This window comes from Stegodyphus dumicola, chromosome 10 (assembly GCF_044657685.1).
Source record: "Stegodyphus dumicola isolate Sdum_Otavi_A_Nest chromosome 10, ASM4465768v1".
Taxonomy (NCBI): Eukaryota; Metazoa; Arthropoda; class Arachnida; order Araneae; family Eresidae; genus Stegodyphus; species Stegodyphus dumicola.
In genome coordinates, this window is record NC_140777.1 from 166,415,229 (window position 1) to 166,432,702 (window position 17,474).

Below are 17,474 nucleotides of genomic sequence, written 5' to 3' on the forward strand. Positions count from 1 at the left end.
AAAGAAAACTGAGGTTGTGTATTCGATTTACTTCACGGAATAATTCAGTTCTCCGAGAAAAAGAGATAAAATTTTTTCAAAGGCTTCGAAAATATAGAGATAAAACTTTGATGAGTTTTTAAAAATATGTAAAAATTTATTTACTATCACGTGTTGCAAATATGGATGTCATTCCTGTAGTTTTGATATAGTAGGAGATAAAGAAACAATGATATGAAAGAAAAATAACGGTTAACATAACATCAATAGGCCAACGAGAAATCTCACCTCACTGTACTGATCTCCTGCTTAGCCGACCGTACGAAATTAAAAGCTCATCGATATCTTGAAAAGAAAGACTTTGCTGAAGTGCAGGTTCCCGAAAGTGTTTTCATCCGTATTCACGAGAAATGATCGGCGGAGAAAAATGTGAAACTGTGGATAAGAAATATTTGGCAAAAGCTTCCTTTTGCCTCAGATAATCAAGAAAGTATAATACTTTGGGACATGCTCAGCCTCCATCTAACGGATAACACAAATATGTTGTTGAAAGAGTGTTATACAGATATGACAGTTTATCCAGGCGGATTATTGCCATTAGTTCAGATATTAGACATATATGTCAATAAATCATCGATAGAATATTTTAAACGTTAGTGGAATACTCGAACAAAAGTGAAGGTGAAAAAAACAATTACAAATGGAGACCAAATACGTCATGCCAGTGCATAAATAGTGTGTCAGTAGATAATAAAATCACGTAATAAAATTAAACCCCGTTTAATTTATGCGGTATATCTGACGGTCTAGATGCAACGAAAGATGATTATTTATGTGTGGATCAGAGTAAAAGTAACGGCAAAACTGAAACAGAATTCGATGATGTGCTTGAAGTTATAGCTTGAGACGTATATGAGGAACTTGGATCTGTCTATGCAAGTATGGATCAGAGGTGAAGGTGAAAATGAAACAGAATCCGATAACGAAAATTTTTAAGTACATAAACTATGTTATTTCTCTTAAATAAAAAGCATTTAATTACGCGCATAAATCTAATTTTATCTAATTCTAATCACTTTTTCCATATTTCTAAACATAACATTTTTATAGCTGGCGTACAGCGCGTACCCATAAATTTCCATCTTGCATTTTCTTTTAAAAGTGCGCCTTATACGCCTGAATATACTATAACAAACATAGCTGAAACTTAAGTGATAGAGATATTTACATGTTTGCTGAAGCATAATATTCTGTTTTTTTTCCCTTCTATTAGTGTATAAATGTTTTCAAAATTTCGATGCTACGTTTTTTAATCTTTGTGTTTAGAAAAGGGATAAAGAATTCAAACTTTTATCTCCGAAAACAAAATTCTAAATCAGATTTCTAATGAAGAAGTGAAATTCTCTATAGCTTTACTTTCCGGACTAATTAAAATTAAGAAAAAGAAGAGAGAAAAAAAATAACTGATTTGGGTAAGCAGAATATTTAGCCATTCAGTATCTATTGATGGGAATGTATATAACTCTAATGAATAGTACAGAAATAAGATAAAGTTACGTTTCAGTTTGTAGGCCTTACATTTCAAAATGGTTTTAATACAGCTTAAAGCGCATAGCCAAAGATTATGCTCTCAGCCGCTTTTTCAGTAATAACGTCAGAGAATAATTCTTACAGTTACAATGTTTTCAAATAATCCATTCCTTCAAAAGTAATCTATTGTACTAAGATAATGTGTTTTCGAGGGCAGAAAATGAAACAGAACGGCGAGATCCATCAGAGTATGATCCTGTAATGCTTTAACAAATCTTTCGCAGTCTTAAGTAATAGAGAAATGTGGAAGAGCATCATCTTACACTATATTCTTGTATTCATATTATTTGTATTATGTGACTATGTGTCTCTATTCGATGTGTGGGAAAAAAACGTCTCCAACAGGTTTATATATACGATACCATTCAGATAAACGCAAAGGAAACCAACATTTCCATCTAATAATATTCATTTTATTTTAATTATACCATTTTCTAGTTAGATAACCAATTTGTGAGCAAGAATTTGCATCGTAACAGTGAATCATATTGCTGCCAAATTCCAAATATAAAAAACTAAAGCTCACGAATCACAAACCGAGAGTTTCTGTGAGATTTGAGAGGTGCGAAGGAATTTCTATTTTGAAAGAAATCGAAATTGATATAAATTCGCTTTATAACATATTATTCAGTTTATTTATCTAATTATATTATGATTCTGATGTAATGTATACACACATTTTAAAAGTTATTTCTTTCGCTCATTTCAATTTGTAATCTTGAATTTTTACACTGAAAAAATCCTGAGTAGAGACGGAAACTGTGGTATGTCAAACTGAATTTAAACAAGGTGAAAGCAAATGAAAAGCTAATGTACGTACTACAACAGCTTTTAATTTGTTTAGAATTACAATCTTAGTAATGCAAATCATGCTGATTAACACATAATTAAAAGTGGATAAACATTCCTTTTTGAACGTTTCTTTGAACCTTGATATAAAGTTCTATGAATATCTGCAGTTGGATAAGACAGCTCAGGGTCAAACAAATTTTAAAATGAAATTTGTATAAATTAATTTCATGAGTTCAATTATGAAAGATATGCTGTGCAATATTTATTTGCACAATTTAAAGCCAGTAGCACAACTTAAATTTATTGTTGAAAAATATTGTCATGTGTAAAGCTATGTGTTAAAAAAGTCAATCAATTGTGACTTTCCAGGTAAAACCGGAAGACCTCGCAGCCATGAAAGGCACTGAAAACATAGATCTGAACTACGAAAGAGTGTACTTAGTTGCTGCTAAAATAATACTGGTATCTTTAAGTTAGCATGACTAATTACTAGCTAATAATATATCAGTAGTTACACTTGCGGAGCAAAATATTATCAAATGCCGTCCATATACTAAGAATACCATAAAGTTCTTGATAATAAAAATGTTGTTGATAATAAATTTTGGTAAAATGAAGCAGGTATATGATTTATTTGTTCTATTTTTCTTTTCCGGGTCTTGCTTCGTTTGGTCATTAAATCAATCGTTCTACAGTCGGTATCCAGTTCTGGCTCTTTTCGCAGTTCAACCGGTTTCCTTTTCGGGTTTGACAGTTCGTTCTTTTCCGGTTCCAGCTTGTCTTTCAGATTTGGAATCTTTTCCGTTTTTTCTTTCTTTTCCAGGTATTGCGTCTTTTCAGACTCCTCTATATTTTCCATTTCTGGCATCTTTTCCGGCTCTTGCTTCTTTTCCAGTTTTTGCATTTTTTCCAGTTCCTTCTTCATTTTCAGGTCTCTCTTTTTTGGTTTTTGCAATTTTTCCCTCAACTTTTGCCTTTCCAGTTCATTTTTGTGTGCTTGTTTTAGCATCTCTTCAATATGTTTCTCCATTTTCAGTTCTTCTTTCTTTTCTAGTTTTTGTATTCCTTCCCGTATTTTCTTCTTTTTCAGTTCTTCTTTCTTTTCTAGTTTTTGAATCCATTCCAGTAATTGCTTCTTTTCCAGTTCTTTCTTCTTTTCTAGTTTCTGTTGCTTTTCCACTTTTTGTTTGTTTTTCAGTTCTTCCTTCTTTTCCAGTTTTTGCTTCTTTTTCTGCTCTTGTTTCATTTTCTGTTCTTGCTTCTTTTCCAATTTTTGCTTCTTTTTCAGTTCTTGCTTCTGTTCTAATTCTTGTATCTTTTCCTGCTCTTGCTTCTTTTCTAGTTTTTGTATCTTTTCCAGCTTTTGTTTCTTTTTCAGTTCTTGCTTCTTTTCTAGTTTTTGTGTCAATTCCAGTTTTCTCTTGTTTTTGAGTTCTTGCTTCTTTTCCAGTTTCTCCTTCTTTTCCTGTTCTTCCTTTTTATTCAGTTTTTGATTCTTTTCCAGTTTTTGCATCTTTTCCAGTTCCTTCTCGTTTTCCAGTTCTTTCTCGTTTTCCAGTTTTTGCTCCTTTTCATGATCACAAGGAGGATTTTCCAATCTACAAAAAAATCGGTATATCTTTATTTCACTAGTAAAATAGTGAAAGTAATGCAATGACGATCACGTTTAACATGTACAACACTTCCATATTTAGATACTATATAACACTTTTGGCTCAGTTTCATAGGGAAAAAACTCCCCGTAAATTATTGCCTGGCAGAATTGTTTTCTACAAACGGTGAATTTGTTGTTTTCGTTGTTCTGACCTAAAGCCAAGCAGATAAGTTAAAGTACTTTGCGTTATTTGTATGCAATAAGCGGCCTCCATGAATCTCACGTAGAGCGTAATAATTTGCAAAGTTTCAGTGCCTTACTTTTCCTTACTTAATTTTTACATAAGTTGCAATAAAAATAACAGAAATAATAAACAGGTGGCTTAAAAACAGAGGGAAACAATGACGAAAATTGCAAAATAGGAGGAAAAAAGGAAACTGAAATGAAAAGGGAAACAAATACAAACAAAGGATGGAAAAAACATTTTAGAAGATATACACGTAACGTTCTTTCTGAATCAGCAAAACCTGTATTTTAACGAGTCTCTTTGCATCGCTGGCTGCACAGATTTCAAATTTTCTCTCGTTATTCCAAATTCGGATCATATTACTGGTCTTTTTCGTAGTCCAGCAGAGCCGCACTAGGATTTTTGCCACCATTTGTTTTCAATTGAAACTTTTATTCTCATTCTTCAGTTGCATTCTTAAAGTTTATTTATTTATACAGGAAGAAAGAAAGAAATCAATCAAATCAAAGTAAATTAGGAAGAGATATACCTGTTTTCTCCTATATTTATTGTTCCCTGTAATTTCTTTTGCCTGTTGCATTAAATTTATTGAAGGAAAATTTACAAAATCATTCAAAATGTATTTCCTAAATCCTTATGCGAATTTAGCCCTTCTGATCATTTCGGCCACACTTTAATGGCTTTTACAATTTGATGTTTGAATATTGACAGCTGCCTATACTGAAATATGTTCTCCATTGTCCTCGAAAAAAGAAAAATTAAAGTTCCAGGTAATTTTGCAATGAAGGACACATATATCTTATTTGAAGGCCAAGAGGAAAATAAAAAGATATTTTCGGATGGGAATGTGTAGCATTTTAAACACCGTGTTTGTAAATGTCATCATATAGTAGCAACACTTGAGTCATAAGTAATTATACACATATATGAGAGAGACGACGATGACGAAAAATTAAATGGCAAAACATGGCCGAAAACACTTTCCTGGCCAGTGCAAACAACACAAAACACAAGAAAGATCGGACACCAGTTACGCTTAGCACAAGATAAATTAAAAAGTAGGAACAAAATTAGACACTTATGGACCTCAAAACAGGTGTTCGAAATTACGACCTGCACCCTGTTAAAGGTAATCCATCTCTCGCACATCGAACATGAGATGTTCTGGAAAATACCGTGCATCCCCAGGACTTTCCCAGCACCTGCCACAATATGTGCCACGAGTTCCTGTTGGACTTCTAACTGGGGTTTCGTGCACTTATGTGTTGAAGTACCCCGAGACGAACTGATAATGCAAGTTAGGTCTCGTGATCTTGCTGAACAATGCACTGGACTATCCCTACCATACCCATGTTTAAGATACGTTCCGAAGGAACTTTCGAATACTTTCTTTGATGGCGATCCCCTGCTTTTGTTCTTATTTCTTGGTTTTCGCTGCGCTAAGGAAAATAAACAAATATCTTTACAATGTTCGTACCCTATTTTTCTTGTGTTGTCTCTCGTCACTATGGGCCAGGAAAGCGTTTCCGACAACGCATTGCAATAAACGATATATATATATATATATATATATATATATATATAAACAATATATATATATATATAATCTTGTAAACATATGTTACCGTGAAAGACCGAAATTGGAGAATATCGACATTCACCGGAGAATATCAACATTGACCAAATACGTCGGTGAAAGATCAAATATTGCATTACATTCTTCTACATTCGGACCCTCACCGGTGTATGTCGATAATCACAGATATGCTTGAAAAGAGCGGAGTATATGTACACACTGTTATTGCAAAAGGAAATGTTCCACAAATAAATGCAGTTGTAAAAGCAAGGGCCTCTTGTGCAATTGAAAGTGTTATATATTATATATATATATATATAATCGTAGAAACATATGTTACTGTGAAAGACCGAAATTGGAGAATGTCGACTTTCGGTAGATTGAAAACAGAAGAGTATATGTACACACTGTTATTGCAAAAGGAAGTGTTCCACAAATAAATGCAATTGTAAATTCAAGGGCCTATTGCGCAATTGAAAGTGTTATATATATTATATATATATATATATATATATATATATATATATATATATATGTATAAAAATATGTTACCTTGAAAGACCGAAATTAAAGAATGTCGACTTTCACCGGAGAATGTTAACATTCACCAAATACGTCGGTGAAAGATCGAATATTGCATTACATTCTTCTACATTCGGACCCTCACCGGTGTATGTCGACAATCACAGATATGCTCTGGTGTAGATTGAAAAGAGAGGAGTATATGTACACACTGTTATTGCAAAAGGAAGTGTTCCGCAAATAAATGCAGTTGTAAATGCAAGGGCCTCTTGTGCAATTGAAAGTGTCATAACAGTTTAAGTTGTTGCAATAAATAAGATTTGAATCACGTAATTTAGTAAACATAGCTTGAGTAAGCTCCCTGTTCCGAGTCAGGAGAGTTCATGTTTCCAAAGCAAGTAAAGAGGAATATAAGTCCTGATAGTGGCGCCCGACGAAGAAAAATAACCATGGCCGAGTTTAAAGAAGAACCTGTGGTGCCTGCAGAAGCGGCTCAGAATCCAGAATTGCCAGCTGCCGCCCTGGAAGGATTTGGGTACATCGTCCAGACCATGCGCGCATCGATGAAACCAGAAGCAACATTTAATGGAAACTCACCGGTAACCAGTTTTTTGGAAAAATTGGATGACCACTTCATGCTGTATCCAGTCCATGAGTTCCGTAAAGTCACCTTAGCTACCAGCGCTTTGAGGGGCCAAGCGCTTAATTGGTTCAAATGTATAGGCAGAAGCCTCTTGGGTCAAGCGGGAAGTCCCACCTATACTTACGAAAATTTTAAGACTGCCTTAGTAAAAGCCTTCCCTGTCGTAAGAGATCGTGCAAGTTTAGAAACGGAACTCTTCAGCATATACCAGCAACGAATCGAAAATCTTTCCACCTTTATTTTAAGAAACATTCACGTCTTTAAACTCTTGTATGGAAACCGTCCGCATCCTGAGATAATCCAAGTGATTTTGCCGAGTTTAGTTCCCCAAGTACAAGACTTTATTTAATTAAGGAATCCGACTACACTGGTAAAGTTATTTGAGCTAACAATCCAGTTTGAAAGTAGAAGAACGGCGGACATCGAATGAAGACGCCAGTATGAGCAACGAAGCCAATTTGGTGCGCCAAGACCACAGCAAAGGCAAGAACACGGCTACGGAAGCAAAACGAATCAGAGGGCAAGGAAACCTGAGTATCCAAAAACAACCGGCGAACGTCGACAGTTCAATAGTAAGCCAGAAAAAAAGTCTGAAGGCCAGCGGAAAAACAAGGAAGGCATGGAAAGGAAGAAAGAAAATTAAACTAAAACGGATTTCTGCTGACGGGAGGGTGCGGAAATCCGAAGGCCAAGAAAAGCCCTCTTTCTTCAAGTTAAATACAGTTATTGTGAAAAATTTGACTCTTCCAAAGATTGAAGTTAGAGTTTTATAAAAGATTTTGCAGCTATTGTTGAACCATTGTTAAAATTAAAAAGGATAAAGGCAAGATTCTCGTGGACGGCCGAAGCCAATAGTGCTTTCGAAAAATTAAAGCAAGCATTAACGCAAGCCCCTGTTTTGAAATTTCCTGAAAACGATGAGAATTTAGAAATTTCAGTGGATGCTTCGGATTATGCGCTAGGAGCGGTACTTTCCCAAAATCAGCAGCCCGTGGCATTTTTTAGTAGAACTTTAAATCAAACACAAAGAAATTATTCCGCGACTGAGAGAGAGGCACTTGCAGCTCTGTTAGCAGTGCAAAAGTTCCGAGTCTATTTTGGAAAGGTCCAATAACAGTGTATTCTGATCATGCGGCGGGAACTAGATTGTACTCAGGGAAAAACTTATCCCCAAGGTTAATAAAATGGGCAATAAAGTTACAAGAGTATAATCTGGTAATTAAGCACACGCCCCGGAAAGGAAAATATCGTAGCAGATGCCCTATCCAGAATAAAAATAGATGAAGAAGGTAATACTGTAAAGGTGGCAATGCTCACAGCATGTAAGTTACATTCCCGAGAAACTGTGATAACCGAACTGAATAAACTGGTCAAAAGAAATATAATGAAAATTGTCCGTAGCTATGTTAAAAATTTTCATAAAAGCTGGGTTAACTATGTCAATGAATTAGGTTTCGCCCTTAGGACCGCAAAACATGATACGACGGGCAAAACTCCTGCTGAGTTATTTTTAGGTAGAAAGATTATAACGCGTTAGATAAATTATTTTATGTTCAACAAAGAGCCCCAGAATTTAAAATAGGCAATATAGAAAAATAAATTAAAGAAGCAAAAAAGAACACTGAAGTAGCACAGAGAAAACAGAAGCTTTATTATGATATGAAACGACGGGGAGTAACTTATAAAGTAGGAGATGAAGTGTTAAAAATTAAGCATTAACTTTCTTCAGCACCAGATGATAAAACTGCCAAATTTTATCCACGATTTGAAGGACCATATGTCATAGAAAAAGTAACTCAGGCTTAGTGGTGTTAAAAGCCAGGAATGGTGAAACCTGCACCGCAAACGTAGACCAGATAAAACCATTTTATAATCGTAATAAAATGCCAATATTTCAAGATCTTTTGCAGGATACGACACGGCAGGCACAAGCTCCAGAGGTGGAACAACGACAATCCCAAGGGCAAGCCATTAGTAGACAGGAGCAATTGAAAAGAAAGAGCAACGAGAGACAGTTGTCCGGGTTCCGCCAAGACCAGCTGCCATCAAACGGCCGAGACCACAGGCAGATGCTAAAAAAAAGGTCTTCAAGGGTGACCGAACTGGAAGAAAAAGAAAGCTCATGGAGGAAGGAACCGAAGGGCGAACCCGCACAAGAAGGAAGATCAACCAGACCGTAGTCTTCGCCACCTTCCAGGACTGGGCAGAAAAAAGGATGTCTGAATATCACAAAGATAAGTAAAACTTTATGTTACTTTGAAACCATAAGTTAATTTTTCAATCTTACTGCAAGTGGCAGAATTCAAGAATTTTTACCTCATGTGAGTCCTACCTTTATCGCCAAAAAGGCGAGAAAGGAGTTGTTACCTATTTTGGTATTGTTTTTCAATTACTCGCGAGTAAAACTAAAATTAATGTATAATAGGAATGTGTAAATACTTGAATATTGAAAAAGCATTGATAATCTTTGAGAAAGGTACCTTAAGAAAATTGTAAAAATTATTGTATAAAATTTTATTTAAAAGATTCTGGCAAGAAAGAAGTTTTAATCTGAAAGACTTTTGAAATGTAGGATTTCAATGCAGAAGAATTGGCACTTGCTTGGAAAAGAATAGAAGTTAACAATGTACTACTAATGTATGTTTTAAAATGCGTAAAATTAACGGCATGTTAATATGTCCTTATATACAATGTGAACTGTTATCTTAAAAGTTAAGAAATATTGTGATATGTTAAAAGTAAAAATATTAGAGTAATGCCAAAAATTTTAACTTATTCGTGTGACTGTAAAAAGAGCAAATTATTGTGAATATGTGATAGAGGTTGAATGAATGTAGTTAGGATCTCTGACGCTACACTTCAGAGTTAGCCACTTTTCAGAATAGTACCTCAGGGTTTAGAGATGAATATAAGGTGTGTTCTGAGGTTTTGTTATGTTGAATTTTAAGACGTTAGTGTTTTGATTGCAGGCGGTAGTGTTGAACACTTGTTCATAGACACGCTCGTGTTTGGTGTTTTTCTTTACAACACAAGTCAGAGAGCACGGGTAGAAAATTAAATAACGTCATGAATGAAATAAGAATTTTAAAGGAGAAATATAAATATTCATGTTACTTGCCATTTGATTGTGTAACATTTCATTAAACTAGTTTTCCTTCCATAAGGAACCAGATTTCAACTAAGAAACTCCTGTTTATAGATGCAGTACAGATGAAAATACTTGTCCATAGAGATGATAATGTAAAAACGACTTTTTAATATCTAGTTTCTGGAGAGAAATGTTTGTAAAAGATTGGCCTCGCGTTAGATTCTAGAGCTAAAAGTTTTCAACAAGGTCGTTTTAGACCTCAGTTTCAAATTAATTAACTCTGGCGGGTAATATGTAAGGATCCTAAGTTTTACTAACGTTTTTGATGTCATTTAAAACGCTTAATTACAGGGCCGTAGTACAATACACAACCCCCCCCCCCAACCCCAGAAGTATAGCGATATACAATAGTGACGTGATCGAAGATTCTTTGGAAATAATCGTTGTCATCGAATGATATGCATATTCTATTTAAGTAATCGTAGTCATCGGCTTTTAATATTCTTTGCAAATGATCATTGTCATCAAATAATCATTGTAAAGAATCATTCTCATCGGATAATCATTGAAAATAATTCTTGTCGTTACATAAAGGGGCATAGTAGCTGATGTATAAAGAATTGTACTCAAATTCTAATCAAAAGAATCGCATATGTATGCAATTTATCATATGATCATTATTTACAGCAATGATTCTTATATGTTTTCGACCTACGGCTCCTAATGACGCCGCGGAAAACTTGCGCAACAGTGACAAAAAGAATATTTAAAAATACAATAAAAGCTTGAAAGCTAGGGAAAATGTGTGAATTTATTTTCCTTTTATTTAAATGAAGCTTAATGTTTTTAAAGGAAATTGAATATTGAATCAGCAGTTTAAATATATGTGGGATTTTGCCTCTTTGTTTTTTTTTTTTCTTCGTAACATCATATCCTCCGGAACGGGGGGGGGAGATTTGAGTTTAGAAGGAGGTACCCTCGGATTTCAAAAATTCTTGGTAAAACTTTTCGACTATTGTTATCTTCCTACGACTATCACTAGAGATGTTATCTAAAATTTCGGAAAGCGCTGGAGATCAAATTGCTTTATTTAGAAAAATGATGGCTCTTCTCACTCTCAAATCGTATTGTTTAAGAGAAATTTTTAAGTTAAAAAAATATGAAATAAATAGTATTGCCAAACTCGAAACTTATTGTTATTATTTACGGTTATATTCTGAGTTGAAGAAAGCACGTGATTCCATATAACGTCACTGTATGTCGAAAAATATTTCGTTAATTTCAGTATTTTAAATGAATAGCTGCTTTTGGCAACTTTTATGTTTCACCTTTAGATACGTGACACGATATGCTATCGCTACGTTAATTCTTTTATTGAGATTTTGCAAATTTGTTATATTAAAATAAATTTAAATCATAACTTCAAATGTATTACCCCAAGTGTCAAAGTTCTTTGTTTCTTGACTTGGCAAGAAAAATTTATTTACCAATAGCTGGTTGCTTGGAAAGATTGAATACATTTTCTTCATAATGAAATGTTTATATGCATTTTATGCTATTCTAATTTTATTTATAAAAATTTAGTTTCTTTTATTGTATAGAACCTTTCTGAGTAGAAGTTTAAACTTCTGTAGGTATTTAACATATTTTAGATGCAATGTTACTTTACTACAGTTACATAATTTTTTTTTCAATTTACTAAAATGTCTGAACGCAAGAAGACAGCACAAATGTTACAGCGAGCTACATAAAAAATGAAGTAAAAAGCACTAGGAGACTCAGCAGGCAAGTAGAATAAAACTTGCATGCTTCAAAAATGAATGAAGATACAACTAGAAACTCAGCAGGCAAGCATAGTGACAAGAAAGGTTACGCATTCAAGAAACTGACGAAGAAACGAATAGGAGTTCCAGCAGACAAGCAACAACTCAAGAAACTTCGCTTGCTCAAACTGTATCAGAAACTAGTAGCAGACGCAAAAGACATTCAGAAAACCAAGAATCACTGTGTGCTCCGGAAAGGTAAGCAGAAGCGAAACGGAGGCCCATTAGGCAAGCGGAACGTCAAAAGAATATGCGCGATGACGGGAAGAAGTCGCAAGTAAACGAAGGATGCAAGACTGTCCGCGTCATCGTCAGATTCGACAGGAAATACCAGAACAGCTCAAGAAGCTGCATAAACAACTCAAGACGCTGCAGATTACAAACAATTTCGGTTCGAAGAGGCAGAGCTCATACGAGGAAACAAGCTTCGCATGAACGCATCACGACATACACGTAGTACTCTTCACAATGCAGGAAGTTTACTTTGAGCAACACACTGTAGACGTAGAGCTCGTAGACTATTGACATCTCACAATACCTGAAAGAAATTCTTCTATTTACTTCTTCATTTACTATTTTCTTAAATTTCTTATCAATAATCCTGTCTATATATTATAGATATCAAAATCAGAAAAAATTAATTAATTATCTTTAAATGTATCTAAGTGATGAATACTTCGCCCCTGTTCGTACCGAAACAACACGATGTAATTGTAGATACCTAGAAAGTAAAATGTATTCAGCAGGCTGTAGAGCAAGCGACAACTATAAATGGTGATAACACAAGAATGTTATATAATGTTATATACTGGCAGAATTTTAAAAAAAGAACATATACATCAGTGTTTTAAAAATACGAATTTTGCATCAAATTGCAAAACAAATATCTTAAAAGCTGCCTTTCCATGCATAAGAGTTCAGGATTCGGAAAATTATATTTTCGTAAACGGTTTAGCAAAAATAACATAAATTATTGCCTTGAGAAATGGATAATCTTGGTATGAATACGAATTACGCCAAGACTACTCGTCAATGGTTATTTTGAACACGCCCTTAATGTATATATATAACCCTTAAAAAACGTAAAGTGAGTGAATCTACTATTCGAGTGTGTCTTTATATCTTGAGTATTTAAGAAATAAGAATTGCATTTATCTATCTCGAAATAGCTAACGCTATTGCCCGAATAACAACGTTTATTTAACACTTGATATAAGCAACTTCATATATATCTTGAAATAAAACATAAATTTCCTAATCAGATACTACCAATTGCAGAAAAAATACAAAAATAATGGAATTTCTAATAACACTACAAGTAACATACCGAGGAATAAATTGCGCTGCAAAACTGATGCAATCTACAATATGTAAACCACAAAATGTATGTACCGCTATAGAAATGCAATAGAATGAGAAATGAAACTGTGATGAGATTTATAATGAAAAATTTACCATAAACTATTAGTATATGATATAAGTAAATATATACTTTTAATACTATTCATTTAAATATGTTCAAACGTTCATAATATTCATTACTTACAAACGCTTCTTCATCCATCGAAGCATAGCACAAGCCATTCTCAATTCAGTGCTGGTGCACGTCAATAGAATAAGGATAAATCCAAATTTTTACAAAAAATCAATCGCTTTGACTCGTTTCTCAAAAAACGTATATCTACAAATGCAGTATTAATATATCACATCAATATAATTCGGGATCATAAAATCACCAAACAACGCATTAAACGCAAAAAATCGCATTAAGGCAGAATGAAGAATTTTCACTCTTACAATGACTTTTACAACAATATATAATAGAATCGAATTTCTAAACTAAGTGTTCATTGTTACACCATATTTCATTCTTGGGGAACCTTTCATGGTTGTTCAGTAATTCTAACTGTTAACTGGTATAAAAAGAATTATGATTTCATATATATGCACAGACTTATATATGTATTATATTAACACGTATCTGTAGTAACATACATCATCTTATATTATATGTATTCGCATAATTCTAAATTAATTATACTAGTCAACATAATTTGTATATTGATAGCAGCACAGTTTTAAAATTATTTATTACTATCTGCTTGCTAACGATTATATAATTAAGTACAGTGGTACCTCGACAAACGAGTTTAATATGTTTCGTAACCTTGCTCGTATCTCAAAGCAAATTTCCGCATTGAAAGTAATCGAAATGCCATTAATCCGTTCCAGTTCCCAAAACACGACCTCAGCTGTTTTTTTAAGTGTTTTTGAATAAGAAAAATGTAGTTTCTTATTCAAAAACAAGAAGAAACCTTTATTTATAAATAACAAATACATATTCTATAAAAACATAATTAAAAGAAAAAGTGCCTACGGAAGCGCTTAATTTTTGTCACTGGTCTTCGCTCCTTTTGTCATGATCTGCTCATTTTCACCCGCAGATCGTTTAAAAAAACTGTCCAAGGAGGTTTGTTTCTTCCTACTTGTCAAGGTATTGCGGAATCGAGTTAGGCAAGTTTCGTTGAACAACTCCGATTTAGGACTAGTTGCAACTTTTTCGCGGTGATTTTTATCCACGAACTCTACAACTTTATCCCACATTCTCAAGATCTCTTTTATATCTCTTGTAGGGATAACCTCCTCCATCTCTGGCTCCTCTTCAAAACTAATTTTTCGTTGAACCACCGTATGCTGCTGCAAATGCAGATCGTGTAACTCTTCGGTTGTCAGCTCCTGAGACTGTTCCTCTACGAGTTCGTTCACATCTCTCTCCTCCACCTCCAGACTCATGGATTTTCCCAGAGAAACAAGCTCCTCTACCACTGACACTTTGGGTTCCAATCCTTCGAATTCTCCTTCAGCTACAGCCTCAGGCCACAGCTTCTTCCATGCAGACGTTGTAACACCCAGCCAGGCCTGAACAATAATTCTTAGGCACATCACGATGTTAAAGTGGTTTTTCCAGAACTCTCGAATGGTAAGGTTTGTGTTCTCTGTCACCTCAAAGCAGCGGCGAAAAATGTGCTTGGTGTACAAATTCTTAAAATTAGAAATCTCCTGCTGATCCATGGGCTGCAGGATAGGAGTGGTGTTGCGTGGTAGGTAGGGAAATTTTATATACTTGAACTCTTCGAGTAAATCATCTTCTCGATTTGATGGGTGAGTAGGGGCATTGTCGAGGCCAACACCAGAACAGAACACCAGAATTATCCACTCCACAAAGAAGTTCATTCTGTCCCACGCCTTCGGATTTGCCCTCCACATATCTTCTTAAAATTATAACTGGCAGGTTTTCTTTTAAAATATTATATGACTTAAAGCCTCTGGGGTTTTCCGAATGGTATACTAGCGGAGGCTTGATTTTACAGTCGCCACTCGCATTGACGCAAATTGCTAAATTTAATCTATCCTTAATGGGTTTGTGACCTGGCATCTTCTCCTCTGCCGTTATGTAAGTTCTATTCGGCATCCTTTTCCAGAAAAACACTGTCTCGTCACAGTTGAGGACTTGCTGGGGGGATGTATGCTTTGCTACTATCTGTTCGGAAAACATTTTGATGTAAAAATCAGCTGCTTCACATCCGGATTTGCTGCCTCACCATGCCTGACGACGGAGTGAAGGCCGGTCCTTTCCCTAAAATTGTCAAACCAGCCCCGACTGGCTTTAAACGAGTCTTCCGATTCCACGTTTGTAGAAGTGTGTGGGGTCTTCTTTAGAAAATAACCGTAAATCGCTCGTAAATAATTCGTAATAGTGCCTTCTCACATATGATGCTTTGTGTTAAGTTTCCTCCTTGAAGCTGCTTCTCTCTCACTCACACCATCAGTAGTTTCTCCATCTCTTGACGGAGAGAGGTCGGAGCTTAAAAATTATTGTAACACTCTTAGTTGGCGTTATACCCTTTATCAACTCCTTTTGTTCAAGCACAGTAAATATCATTGATGTGTTACGCCCGTACATCCTCCCCAAGTCAATTACTCGCACACCTTGCTCATGGTTTTCTATTATTTAACGCTTTAATTCAATAGACATCATCTTCTTCTTTGGACCCATGGTTATAATAATAAATATGATAATGTTTTCTAAATGTACAAAAAGCAAAAAACGCGAACCCAACTTATCAAAAATGCTTCCAAAACGAGGGAAACAAGCACTCAGACTGAGGACTGAGGACTAGTCTGAGGTAGGAGAAACTGTTGGACGCTGCACACGACACCAACATGCGCGCGCATGTTGCGGTCGTGTACAGCGGTGTAGTGTGCGATTCCTCGTATCTCAAATCTTGCTCTCGTCTCAAAGCAAAAACATCGCTCGCTCGGTAGCTCGTGTCTCAAAACACTCGTATGTTGGGGCACTCGTATATCGAGGTACCACTATAAATACAGTTTATAGTTTTTTTTAATGTGACAATCATTATAAGCCATGTAGATTTTTCCTTGTGGCTTCATTTGTTTTCTCTTCCAAAATTTCGAACGTCCAACAGTTTTGTCAGTTTCGGGCTTTTGGTATGGAGAGTGAGAAAATGAGATAAGACCAGAATGAACTTCAGTTCTGAACTTTGCAGTTCAGCATAGAATAAGGAGTGTTGACAGATTTAAGTTCGCTCTTTACGTGCGCTTTTCATCGTATTTTCTTCATCATCCTCAGCACTTTAAAGTGATAACTACTAGCAGTGTTCCTTTATATTTCGAATATTTTTGGAATTATATTTTTTTACTCGTACTTTTCGAAAACCTCCAGAATTGTTTAGTGTTTTTTCGGGACAAATAAATTCTAACAAGCTACCAGCTCTTCCGCATGCTTTACTAACCTTTATGCCAGGAACAATTTTGGGTGTTGGAAGTAGGACAGAATGCTAGTGACAAGAACAATTGAGGAGCATCTGAGGCAGCTTGTGACAGTCTTTGCTGCGTTCCAGGAAGATATAAAAGGAGAGGTTGAATCCTTTACAGAAGAAATAAATGCGTCCAACAAAAGAGGGGAAGGGGAAATAATATCAGTTCAAGGAAAGATGGAATCTATCCAAAATTGATACTTAAGCCTGTCAAGAAGAAATAAAAGAGAACAGTAGAAGATTTTTGAGGATTTTGAAAGCAGAAATAACATGGTCGAAAGGAGAGTTAGAGAAACTGGAGAACGTGTTTCTGCTGGTAAACAGCAAATCAAAGAAAGAGTTAATGCTGTCAAACTACAAATCAAAGGAAGAGTTTCTGATGTCGAACAACAAATCGATGACAGAGTTTCTGCTGTTGTCGCCAAAGAATCTGACAGCTTGAACACATTCATAATGACTACTGGAGACAATTCTGATACCTTTAAATTGGTACCTATGTTTTCCGACCCATTTCTCATGCATTACACGTGTGATGGAAAAAACATTCGGCATATGTACAAGGCTCAGTTCTGTATAGCTCCAAATGGAAATGGGTAGGATTCCGAAGAAAAACCTGAAATTTCGCAAATTCTTTGAGAATAGAAGAAGACGATATCGGTCCCACTCTTCCAGAAAACCAGAGGCTAGATTTTGATGCTGTACCGGTACGCTAAAGCTCTACTAAGAAGTGTTTAAAAGGCTACAGAAGGCTGCAGTTAATATCTCGATAGTAGAAGCTCACC